Source organism: Arvicola amphibius, chromosome 2, assembly GCF_903992535.2.
Source record: "Arvicola amphibius chromosome 2, mArvAmp1.2, whole genome shotgun sequence".
In the NCBI taxonomy this organism is placed as follows: domain Eukaryota; kingdom Metazoa; phylum Chordata; class Mammalia; order Rodentia; family Cricetidae; genus Arvicola; species Arvicola amphibius.
This window is the reverse complement of record NC_052048.2, coordinates 118,401,153-118,411,969: the sequence shown is the minus strand read 5'-3', so window position 1 is coordinate 118,411,969 and position 10,817 is coordinate 118,401,153.

Sequence of the window (10,817 nt, the reverse complement as noted above, 5' to 3'; positions counted from 1 at the left end):
TTTTGGGTTGGTTGGTTGGTTGGTTGGTTGGTTGGTTGGTTGGGTGGTTGGTTGGTTGGTTTTCTGAGACAGTATCTCACTATGTAGCTCTAGCTGGCCTCAAATTCCTTCAATCAGTTTCCACAGTGTCTGGTTTCAGATTTATCTGTTGTGCGTGGAAGTAGGGTCTCCGGTAGCTCAGGCTGGCCTTGAGTTCCCTATTTGGTTAAGAATGGCCTTGAACTCCCAATCAAACGAAGCAGGGAGCTGCCTTCGTTTCCTGGGTGCTGGGACCTCAGTGTTTAGTGGAAGATAAAGAACATTCCGTTCTGATATGTGTGACTCTTTCTATGAGAAAGAAATGTCACTGAGGCGTACTGACAGGTTAGCCAAAAATAACTCAGTGGAAAAGGGGCATGTGCATCCAGAAGGTTTACAAGATGGTTTCTATTTCGCTTTGAGAAGGGTGTCCTCACAGTGTTTCTCACACTACCCTCAAAGGTCTGGATTCAGTTGGTTCTCTCTCAGCCTGCTGAATAATGGGTGTGTCAGCACCAGCAGGTCACTGCTCTGACAGGTTTGCTCGTTTGTTGTGACTGTTATATTTGTGTAGAGGGCAGGGCATCAGTGTAGAGACCAGAGGACAATTTGTGGAAGCCATGCTCTCCCAGCATGTGGGTCACCAGGCTTCCAGTGGGCTCCTTTACCCCCTAAGCCATCTCCCCGCCCCTAACTTGCAGTCTTTATTTTATTCATTCATCCGGGCACTCGTTTATTGAGATGGGTTCTCACTCTGCAGCACTGGCTAGCCTGGAGCTGCCTGTGTAGGCCAGGCTGGCTTCAAACCCACAGAAATCCTACTGCCTCTGCCTTCCAAAAGCTGGGATCAAAGATGTGAGCCACAAAAGAATCAACCAAACAGTAATGAGAGTGTGGTGCACACCTTTAATCCCAGCACTCAGAGGCAGAGACAGGCGGGTCTCTAAATTCAAGGCCAGCCAGGGCTACACACAGAGACAAAAAAGAGACAAAAAAAAAAAAAAAGAACAAAATGATGTGAGTCACTGTGCTTGTCGATTGCAGGTTAGATTTTAAAGGTGGTTTTGAGAAGGTGTATCTTGGTTAGGATAAGCCTGAGTCAGGTCTGGGCCAGGGAGCAGAGCCTGTGTCCCAGCAAGAGAGGAGACAAGGACCTGCTGGAGCTCTCCCAAGTTTGCAGGATTCTTCTATGCAGCCTCCTGGGTGACTTAAGAGTCTGTCTGGAAAAGGCATCTTCTCTGGCCGAAGGAGCCATGCCCTCTCCTTAATGTTTGCTAGGACTTTATGTCTTCCAAGTAGGATTTTTCCTTTCCAGAGGGAAGTAATCAGAAACAGGAATCTCTAGCCGAGAAGCTCTTTGTACCCTTTCACGGGCTTCTCCTGTGATGGATGAAACTGCAGGAACAATCAGAGCAGATGTCAGCGTAAATCTCCAAAACAGAGAAGAAAATAGGTTTGCCAAGTCCTCCGAGGATGCCCAGGCATTCCCGCCTCCAGGTACAGAGTGTGTTTAACTTGGACAGCCGTGGAGGGATTAGCGAGCACTCGATAGCTGTTCCAATGGTCTGTTTCAATAGCAATGGATACTTGGAGAAAGACAAATTGTGTGTGACTTCTGTTGAGTCAGTGTTTAGTCAAGACTTTGAATTTATAGTTCACTGTACTTTTACCCTAGTAGCCGACTCAGGAGTGAGATTTATACTCTGTATAGATTAGACATTACTGAGACATCCCGACTTACAATACCCTGAAGGGAACTCCAGTTTTAATGGTGCCAGTAAAACTGAACTTTCCCAGACTGTGAAAATAAGAAGTGTACAGTAATATTGCCACGTCGTGTGAATCAGGCCTCTTGGGGTTCCATAGAGGAATGTCCCAAGCTGCCCTCAACTTCACTGCCTTGCTGAAGCATCTCCTCATCGGAGAGGCTGCCACTTTCAGCTGCTCCTCCAGTGAACATCTCAGCTCATCTTTGCCTTAGAGAGGCCCTTGCTACATATTGAATATGATTTAGAATTCCTGACCTTTGCTCAGAATTTCAGAAAGAGTTAGCCAGGCGTTGTGTGGGTCAGTCAGTCTCAGTAGAACAAATGTCTCCCCCTGCCCCACCTTTCTCTCCAGTACTAGACTGAGGTTGAGGCGGTTGTCTTACTAGGTTGTCCAGACTGGCCTTAAATTCAGTCTGCAGCCCAGGCTGACCTCAAACTCTTGATCCTCCTGCTTCAGCATCCTGAGAAACTGGGATGACATATCTGCACCACCAAGCTGGGCTGAATAAATGTCCTGAGAGCTGGACATCTCTGGATGCTGGCTCTCCTCAATCAGACCAAGCTATACCATTCTAAAATGATTGATGCTCTAGACACTCAGCGAGGGTGACAGAGAACAGCTGATAACCCAGAACAGAGATCAGAAAACCACCACCTGCCCCTTTTCCTTTTGCGATGCTAGAGAGAAAACCCAGGGCCACCCATGTACTAAGTCCAGCTGTGTCCCCACTGCTGTTTTGTTTATTTGCCTAGTTCTTAAGTTGCCTCGGTTTATTTTCACCATGCATCCATAATTAGCCTTGAACTCAATGCAATACCCCTGCCACAGACTGCTAAGTTCTGGGATTGCAGGCCTGTTTCCATTGACATATTTTTAAAAACTTGTTTTATTTATTAGTAGTAGTAGTAGGGGTGTGTGTGTGTGTGTGTGTGTGTGTGTAAAAAGGAAGGTGAAAGAGACATGTGTGGGACACATGTGGAGGTTAGAGAACAGAGTTTTTGGTTACCTTTGTATGGATTCCAGGGCTCAGACTCAGGTTACTAGACTTGGAGTGCAAGTCCCCTTTGTACACTGCACCATCTTTTCCGCTCCTAAATGAACCATCTTTCTAAATAAAGTTTATTAGACACATGACTATACATATCACTCATTGTTTTACTTTAAAAGTGTTTATAATGAATAGCTGACAGTGTGACTGACTATGCAGCCTTCGAGTCCTAAAGCATCTACTTTCGGCCATCCGTTCCATCTCCAGAGGGAAATGAGGGAACGCACGCGCACGCACACACACACACACACACACACACACACACACGCACACACGCACACGCACACATGCGCGCGCGCACACTACAGTCATGAGTAAAAGGAAAGAACCTTCCCTGGAGGACCACTAGGAGGCATGAGAAGAACAATGGTCACAACAGGAAGTCAACAGTGGCTCCAGAGCCCTCCTGGCCAATCAGCAGAAACACTGGTAGCAAGATACATTGCCCCGAGGAAGAGTGCAACCAGGCTTAACAGGGTGCTCAGAAATACTCTTTAAACAACCACAGAGGACAAAAACCAAGAACATCAGAGAGCCCCTTGGGGAAGTGAGGCCCAAGTGACTCGAAGCCCAGAGGCAAGGCCTGAAGTCTCTGAGAAAGATCAAGAAAGTCCTAACAGACCTGCCAGCATCTCCATTTGAAGTCTGTCAGGGGCTCTAGGAAGGGCCTTGAAGAGCTCCAGATCCCAAGGAGACTCACCAATGGTGCAATCCACATCAGAACTGAGAGCATAAGAACTCAGGTTTGCAATATGAAAACACAAATCACGTCTATCTCAGTGCACAGAAGTTGTGCCTAGCCTACTTCTCATGGGTGGTGTGCTCTACCAGGGGAGGCTGAGCAGCTGGGACAGTCTCTATGCGGACTTAAGTACCTGCGTTCTTTTAAACAACTCTAGGTTTGCGCTTCGTTTTGTATATGCGCACCTGTGTGTGGTTGTTTGGCTTCTTTTGCCAATGCTCTGAGGCCAGCCTAAGTCCCTCCACATGCAAGATTAGAGCTCCCCACGGAGCCCCATCCCAGAACCCCATGTTCACTTTTAAAACTCCTGCAGAAACAAGTGTTCCCTTGTTACACTAAAAGGAGAGGGCTTGGGGGGCCATACCCGGGCTTCAGGGTGGCAGCAGGAGGAGGAGATCACAAATACAACAGAAATGTGACTCCTTATGACCCCAACATTTTCAAAAGCACCAAAGATGGACATGCTTTCTTGGAACTCAGGGGTTTTCTGGTTTGGGAGTCCAGCCCAACCCAGTCATCGAGGTGTCCCAAAGTGACACTCTCTCCTTTTTCAACAATGGTTTTGTAGAATTAAGATGTTTACAGGCATGTTAACTCAAAGTAAATGTCAGAGCTTCATTTTAGAAAGTGGCCTTGTCCTTGCATCGGGAGGGAGAGCTGGCTGCAGGAGTCGAGTCGGAGACAGTAAATACAATTGCGCCATTTCCTGCTTCAGCCAGTTCCTCCAAAGCCTGCTTGAACAGCTTTATTTTATTTGTTTTGTATTTGAGAGCGTCTCACTCCATAGCCCGAGTGTAAAGTAAAGACGAGGCCGTGCCATGGTGCAGGTTACTCTATATTGTGTGATTTTTGTTCTTGTGATTTGCTTGAGACAAGGTCTCCTGTAGCCCTACTGGTCTTCATTTGGATAAGTAATCGAAAATGGCCTAGAATCACCGATCTTCCTGCTTCTCCTTCTCCTTCTCCAGTGCTAGAATTACAGGCACAGTAATAACTGTTTAACTAGGCTGACTTTATGTGATCCTTGGGAATTGAACCTAGGGCTATGTGCATGCTAGACAAACACTCTACAAACCAAACTATATCCCAGCCCATCTGATGGAGGAGGGTTATCTGTCTATGTATTACTTTCATTGGTTAATAAAGAAACTGCCTTGGCCCTTTAATAGGACAGAAAATTAGGTAGGCAGAGTAAACAGAACAGGATGCTGGGGAAGAAGGCAATGAGGCAGTCACCATGATTCTCCGACCCGAGACAGACACAGGTTAGGATCTTTCTTGGTAAGCCACCACCTCGTGGTGCTACATACATTAATAGAAATGGGTTAATCAAGATATGAGAGTTAGCCAATAAGAGGCTGAAACTAATGGGCAGGGCAGTGTTTAAAAGAATACAGTTTCTGTGTAATTGTTCTGGGGCTAAGCTAGCCGTGCAGGAGCCAAGCAGGACGGAAAGCAGGCCTCCCCGCAGCTTCTTCTACACCCATCGCTTCTTTGGGTGCTCTCATATGTACGTGTGCATGTATGTGTGTGCGCGCGCGTGCATGCATGCATGTGTTCATGTGTGTGTGTGCTTGAACACGTGCGCACATACATAAGTAGCATGGTGCATGCACAGACATAAGAGAACAACTTTCAGAAGTCGGGTCTCTCCTTTCATGTGGGTCTGGTGGTGTCAGGTTTGGCAAGTGCCTTGACCTTCTAAGCCATCTTGCTGTCCCTGCTTTCTTCTTTGGGACAGGGTCTCATGTAGCCCAGATAAGCCTGGAGCTCATTATGCAGGTGAATTCTTGGTCTTCTTGCCTCCACTTCCCAAGTGCTGAGATTACAGGGCTGTCACCATGCTCAGAATCTCCTATAAGTGACTTTCCTTTGAATATTCCATTTACAAAGGAACCCCTGAGGCCTGGGAGATAGCTGTAACCTCAGCCTTGGAGATGGATCCTGGGAGCTCATTGACCAGCCAGGAAATCAAAACAGCAAGCTTCTGGTTCATCGAGATACCCTGTTTCAAGGCAATAAGACCAAAAGCAACATAAGACACGTGACATAGTATTCTACTCTGGCTTCTACATGAGCACTACAGACTCATGTGCGTGTATCACTCATACATATACATACATTTGTCATAGACACACATACAAACACACCGCACATACACACACACATTCTACATGGCGTGACATCCTACTCTGGCTTTACATAAGCAGTGTGCACTCATGTGCATGTCTCGCTCATACATTTTCATGCATTTACCACATCCACACAGACAAACACCACACACACATACACACACCCCAGATTGGAAGAAAAACTAGAATTGCCAACAGTCAGCTGTAAAACAAATCGACTTGGCGCTGCGTGCTAAGTTGCAGCCAGTGCAACTGACATGGCTTGTGGATTTGTTATTATTTATTATTATGCAGTCAGTTCAGAGAGGGAAAGACACAAACCTGTCCACCTGGGTTTCTGGCATATAACAAGCTCACAACGCGAACAGACCCCGAGACTCACTATGTTGCCCAAGCTGGCATTGAACTTGTAGCAATTCTCCTGCTTCAGCCTTCCAAAATTTAGGATTACAGATGTGAGCTATCACACGCAGCAAGTAGTTTTAAAGATAGAGAAAAAGCTAAGAGGAGAACAATTACTAAAGTCTGCAAAGAAACCAGGAAGACTAAACGGGAAGGAAAATACACCCATGCGAAACTGAACTAGCTTAGCCCGGGCCAGCGATGACAAAGGATGAAACACAGTAGAGAAGATGATGTCTAGTGTCTAGACCTTAGGGGTGGGGGTGACGGGTTGCTTTGTTTTGCTTTGAGACAGGGTCTCACTACATAGCCCTGGCTAGCCTGGAACTGTTGCTATGTAGGCTAGGATGGCCTCGAACTCCCAGAGATATGTCTACCTCTGTCTCCCAGTTGCTGAGATTAAAGGCAGAGTGTTATGAATTTTTTTAAAAATGCTGCAAGATCCCCCACGGCAGTAGGCAGCAGAAATGTTGTAGGTCCCCAAATGGTGCTAGTGGGCCATGTGGTGGTAGGCAGCGGGCAGCCAGTCCCAAGCAGAGACGGCTGCCAGTCCCCAAGTGGTGGCTGGTCCCAAACAGGGAGATACATGGCGGGCAGGCTGGTCCCAGCTAGCCCGGCCGTGTGAGCAGGCGGCAGGTAGGAGGCACATGGACAGACACATTGTACAGAATAGAATTGGATATTTATTACTTAGAGGAAGGGGAGAAGAAGAAGATGACAGAGAGAGAGGAAACGGAGGAGCAGAAAAGTGGGGACAGAGGCAGAAGCGAAGCTGCCTCTTCTAGAGGAAGATGGAAAAGAGAGCGAGCTCAGGCCAGAAGCTGAAGATCAGCCTGCCTCAGTGGATGGGGGAGGGAGTGGGCATGGCTTGTACAAACAATCATAACACAGGGGTCATACAAGGCTGGTTTATTTTTGAGACATGGTCTTACTGTGTAGCCCAAGCAGTCCATGAACCCAGATCCTCCTGCCTCAACCTCCCAAGCACTAGGATTATAAGCATGCCCCACAAGGCCTTGCCATATCTGCATTTTAGTTGTTTAGGTTTGTTTTCGATCTTTTTCTTTTTAAATTAAAATATGATTACCTCATTCCCCACTTTCTTCCCTACAACTACCCCTGGCAACCAACCTTGCTTCCTCTCAAATTCATGGTTTTCTTAAGTTATTATTGAAATATATATTAATATGTCACAATATATAAATATCATATCCACACATAAATAATAAATAGCATCTGCTGAGTCCACTTAGTGTTCTTTGTATGTATGATTTCAGGACTGACCACATGGTATTGGATAACCAATTAGGTGATTCATCCCTGGGTAAAACCAATTATCTCACCCTCAGCATTCCTAGGTTGACTGTAGATCTTTGTCTAGGGCTGGGGAACTGGGGGGGTTCCCCCTTCCACTTAGCATGTCTATTGGCATTGTTCTTGTTCAGGTCTTATTTGTTTTCATTCCCCTCCCTTCTTTCCTCTCTTTCTCCCTCCCTCCCCTCTCTCCCTCCTCTCCTTCCTTCCCTCCCTCCCTCCCTCCCTTCCTTCCTTCCTGCCCTTTCCTTTCCTTTTTCTTTTGGATTTTCGAGACAGAGTTTCTCTGTATAGTCCTTGCTGTTCTGGAACTCGTCATGTAGGCCAAGTTGGCCTCAAACTCACAGAGATCCACCTGCCTCTGACTCCCAAGTGGTGGGATTAAAGGCACATGCCAGCCAGGTGGTAGTGGTGCATGGCATTAATCCCAGCACTCGGGAGGCAGAGGCAGGTGGATCTCTGTGAGTTTGAGACCACCCTGGTCTAAAAAGCTAGTTCCAGGACAGGCTCTAAAGCACAAAGAAACCCTATATCAAAAAACCAAATTAAAAAATAATAAATAAAGGCATGTGCCACCACCACCCAGTGAGTTCCCAGCATTTCTAGGAGACACAGCCTCACAGCTGAGCTTTGGGTCCTCTGGCTTCTGCAATCTTTCTGATCCCTTTTCTGTGATTGCTTAGATCTTGATTTTAATACTATTCTACAATAAAAAGGACCAGGACTCCTTCAGAAAACAACTAATTCAGGGACTGGAGTAGGAAGGATACAGGATGAACCTGGAGTGATTTACGATGCCAGAAGGCAAAGAAGTGCTGGAGGGCCGAGGCTGTGGCTCTACTGGAAGAGGTCTTGCCGGGCATACCCCAAGCCTGGGTTCAGTTCCCAGCCCTGGATAGTAGTGATAAATGACTGTAACCCCAGAACTGGGGAGGTAGAGGCAGGGAGATCAGAGGTTTAAGGTCATCCTTGGCCATGAGGTAAACCCAAGGCCAGCCTGGACTACATGAGACCCTGTATTTAAAAAAAAAAAAAAAAGCTTAAAAATAAGTAATTGTATTGAAATATGATTATGCCATAGATGAGTCAGCTGGAAAGCCTCCAATGGTCAAAGCTAGACAGTATGATAAACAAAGCAATATTACAGTGAACTGAAGTATAAGAAAAATAATCCATGAATCTATACTTATATAAAGAAATGATTAAATATATCTAGAGAAAAGACAGATTTCTGCTGTGAAATAATTATAATAATTTATGTGCTGGGCATGGTTGTTTATATCTATGGTTCCAGCATTCTGGACGCTGAGGTAAGTTCAGAGCCAGACTGGGCTATGTGGTAAGTTTGAAGCCAGTACAGCCTGCATTGAGAGGTCTTATCTCCAAAGATAATAACAATTTATGTATACAGATACTCTGACCTCAATGAGGTGGATAATAGCTACTTAGTCCTTAATGAGGCAACTCACAGTGATCCTCTCAAAGAATCCAGTGGAGAAGGGTGAAGGTGTGTGTAGGAGATTTGAAACAATTTCACTGTGTAGCCCAGTCTGGCCTCCAAGTCCTGGGATTATCTGTGTACGCCGCCCCACCAGGTAAAGTGGGTTATTCCTAGTACCCTGCTCCTGTCTTGGCCTTCAGCAAACAAGCTGAAGCTTCTAAGGTTCCCTGCCTCAGGCTGTGATCTGAGGTTTGATGATAATTCACGGGGCTGTTTCCCTACTCTGGAATCAGGACCCATACCTGTGGGTGGCACCTGGGGTCCTCAGTCCTGGCTAGGGCTGACTGATGGGGGCTGGCAGCTGGCCCAGTGTGGGTGAGCCACTCTCTGCTGCCTGTAAGTCAGGAGCATTCAATGAATCAATAAAGAGCCCGAGAACTCGGGTAGCAGTAGCCAGAGCGTGGCCCCAGAGACTGTGTCCAGGAACTCCCACTGCTGAGGCCCTGCGGCTATGCAGCCTGTTTTTTCCTAGATGATTACTTTGTTCAATTCTAGGAGTCTCCCCAAAAATCTGCTAAACTCACAATAGTTTTTTTGCAGCCAAAAGAAAATTAACATAAATGTTACTGTATATCCATTGACCACCTTTTCTATGTATATTGTGCTACATTTGGGAAGTTTGGGAGTGCACCAGTAATTTATAGGGTGTAGGATTTTGGTTTGTTGCAGTTATTTTGGTAGTAGGATGGTAGAAATAGAAACTCGGGATATTGTGAATGCTGGGCAAAAAAAAAAAAAAGTCAACTAGACTAACATCCCCAACATTTTTTGCTTTAATTTGAGGCAGAGCTCACTAAATAAATTGACCAGGTTGTTCTTGAATTTACTTATGTGTTTGTTTGTTTGTTTGTTTGTTTTGAGGCTGAATCTCAAGTATCCCAGGTTGACCTCAAACTTTTTCTGTGGCAGAGGCTGGCCTTGAACTCCTGGCCCTTCTATTTATATCTTTCTTTCCAGTGCTGAGAAAACAATTGTGTGCTACAGAGTCAAAAATGAAGTTTTAGTCAACCTGTATCCTAAAGGGGCTTGTAGTTCAATCTATATTCCTTGAACTTGGCTCCAAGTTTTGAATGTGGGTTGATTTTTAGCACCACTATGAGGCTGGAGAACTAGATGTCTCCCCAGCCCATTCTTTTCCTCCTAAGCATTGGCCTTGGAAAATGATGCCTCAAAGTATGGCCCTGCCACCCAGAGTGCTTTGACTGGAGGTTTCTCTAGTCAAAGCCTCCGTGTCTTAGCTGTCTTCCTCTCTGAAGCGCCCTTCTCTACCTAAAGTCAGAGTCTCTGAAAGGATCCGGACCCTCTGGGGGAATCTCAGCAAGCAGGGAAGTTGAGCAGTGGCATTGAAGAGACTGAAGGTTGACAGCACAGACCTTGCCACAAGGCTGCCCTGCCGCTGCCACAGCCTCCTCCTCCTTCTCCCCACCCCCCCCCAAAAAACAGCGAATCTTGTTATTTCAACACTCTGGTTACAAACTCTCCTTTGCCACACAGGAAGTACTGCCCTGTGTGAATGATCCTATGGCCCATGGCAGTCTGCCCACGTCCGTCAGGACATTCCTAGTACGTTGAGGGGCTCCTTGCAGACAGCTAAGCCTCCTCTGAGAGATGGAAAGCTGAGCGGGGTGCACCGAAGCCTACTCCCTTTGGGAGCAAGATGACAAGATCCCCACACAGGTCTCCACCTGTCGTTTTTCTGCTTCAGGAGACTATAGGACCTGCAGCCCGGGCCACCATGCCCAATACCACATATGAAACTTCCAGTCATATCAGAGTCATGGCGCCGATCAGTTACTGAAAATAATGAAATGATAGCATGTCCAGCAGCCGCTGTGAAAACAGTACAAAGAAATTGGTGAGGCGATCTGTGCTTCGTTGGGGATTTGGGTA